The sequence below is a fragment of the Gopherus flavomarginatus genome, unplaced genomic scaffold, assembly GCF_025201925.1.
Source record: "Gopherus flavomarginatus isolate rGopFla2 unplaced genomic scaffold, rGopFla2.mat.asm mat_scaffold_67_arrow_ctg1, whole genome shotgun sequence".
Classification (NCBI taxonomy): domain Eukaryota; kingdom Metazoa; phylum Chordata; order Testudines; family Testudinidae; genus Gopherus; species Gopherus flavomarginatus.
The window spans coordinates 693,690-695,995 of NW_026115140.1; the positions used below are offsets into that span (position 1 = coordinate 693,690).

General features: G+C 50.6%; 1 non-coding gene across 1 annotated transcript; it reads right to left on the reverse strand.

Annotated features, from left to right (window-relative positions):
* Positions 1-2,022: 2,022 nt before the first annotated feature.
* TRNAV-AAC (transfer RNA valine (anticodon AAC)) lies at positions 2,023-2,095 on the reverse strand. Its single transcript has one exon. It is a non-coding gene; the product is annotated as a tRNA-Val (tRNA).
* Positions 2,096-2,306: the final 211 nt, after the last annotated feature.

Here is a 2,306-nt window from a genome sequence, read left to right on the forward strand (position 1 = left end):
CTTCAGTTACGTTATTCACGTAGCTGAATTTGCGTATCTAAGATCGATTTCCCCCCGTAGTGTAGACCAGCCCTTAATGTCTTCACACCTTCCCCCTGCAGGAGAATGACTGTTTGACCAGCTGTTTGCCTTGCTGTCTCTGAGGAACTGGTCTGTGGGTGTTCCCCAGAACTGTAACTTTTTCAGTAATATCATACTGTAAAATCTCACAATTTTACATACAGTGTTACTACACATTTTAACAGGAGGATAATATGCAGTAGGTTATGCGTTTTCTAATGATACCTCACAAGCCATTTTCCACTAGCAGGGTCTTCTCTGTTCACAGAATTTCTGATAGTTTGATGTCTGCTGGCACTGGATATCACTATTTTGGCATCTCTCTCTCTTTCTCAGTGAGCACCCGCTGTGGTTGTTGAAAGTCTGTGATGGGATCTTTGGGATGCAACTGAACAGTGGGACCCCTGAGCCCTTTGTCCCACCACCTGGGCTCCCTCTCACACATGTGATGCTGAGACAAGCTGTGAATCTCTGGCAGATATTGCACTTACACAGACATCCGTAGGTAGGGACACAGCCAACTGAATTACATGAATGCTTCTGCAGCCACTCATAACACTAATGATAGAAAGTCGCCCCCCCTACAGCTCTGCAGCCTTGCACCCCTGGATCATACCATCTTGCCTTAATCAGAAGCCTGATCAGTGTGAGTTTATTACACAGGGTCCACCCCTCCCTCACTGTGAATAGTACATGAACCAGCCTTGTAATGGAGCTGAGATTTCCCAAGAACTTCAAGCAAAATACACCAGTTTAAGTAGAGCATAAAACAGATTTATTAACTACAGAAAGATGGAGTTTTAAGGATTATAAGTGGTAGGAATAAAAGATCAAAGTAAATTACCATGGAAATTAAAGATAAATTCACAATCTAAACTTTACACCTTATTACACTAGGGCATAGTTCAGTTATGCACACAGAAAGGCTTAATGCTCGAGCTGCTGCACATGCTGGGCAGGCTTAAGGTCGGGCTCCCCATGGCAGGAGAGAAGAAGACTCGGCCCCTGGAGGGGCAGGCTGGGGCTTCCTGGATCCCATTTGCTCACAGCCAGCGCCCTGCCCCCACTCCCAAGTCATCCGTGGCGCCCCCAGGTCGGCCAGAATGGAGCAGCAGTTTTCACTGCACTACGTCCTTTTATGGCTTACAGGCAACTCCCAGACTCACCACAGTCCACCATCTCGGCCAGAAAGGAGCCCACTCAGCCTCACCATTGCTGCTTTTCCTTCCCCCCAGAACCCCGCTTCTCCTGGGCTGCAAGTAGCCATCCCTGGGATGCCAACAGGCAGCCACAGGGGTCTGTCTCTCAGCAGCCAACCGCACCTCCATGGGTTCAGCCCTCAGAAGGGCAGGTGGGGGTTTCCTGGATCCCAGTTGCTCACAGCCAGCCCAGCCTCCACCTCTAAAACCATCAGTCATGCCCCCAGGTTGGCCATAAAGGAGCCGCCATTCTCCACTTGGACTCAGCTTTGCTTGTTTTCCTTTCACCCAGAACCTCCCTTCTTCTCCTGGGCTGCAAGTAGCCACTCCTGGGAAGCCAAGAGGCAGGCACAGGATTCTACCTCCCAGCAGCCAACCACACCTCCCCAGGCTTTGCAGAATGAAGGGTGGTGCTCTACTAACCCCACTTAGCCGCACAGCTTCTTCCCTGCCTTCCTCAGCTCAACTTTCCTCTATTGCCCCATTCCTGCCTCACTTCCTCCTTTGGCCAGTCACGCAAAGGAGCCCAGCAGGAAGTGAGAGCCTCTATAGGCCAACCTCCAACAGCAGAGGTGGCCAAGCCACAAGCCTCCAAATGGTGACTGGCCTAACTACTCTAGGTTCTCCAGCCTGACACCAAGGTGCTTTCTCCACTGCTGTCAGCATCCTCTGTCATGCAGGGGTTGGAGTTATCCCAGGGACAGGCCAATAGGAGGAGTGCCCTTTCTGAATAACAAGGGGATCTGGGAAAAGGAAGCCAGCATGTTTCTGCCTGGTTTTGAACCAGGGACATTTTGCGTGTTAGGCAAATGTGATAACCACTACACTACAGAAACTCCACCTACTGGGTTGTTGCTCACTCTGGCACAGACTGATGGACAAATCTAGAGAATGTGGTGGTAGCCCCTCGATAGGTCAGCTGGCAGGGCAGAGGACTGGAGCCAGCACTCAGGAAGTCGTCCTTACCTCGCCCATGTGACTCCAGCTTGAGGGAGAGCTTCTTTTTCTTCTCCTTGCTGACAAAGAGCAAGAGAAGAATGAAAGGTC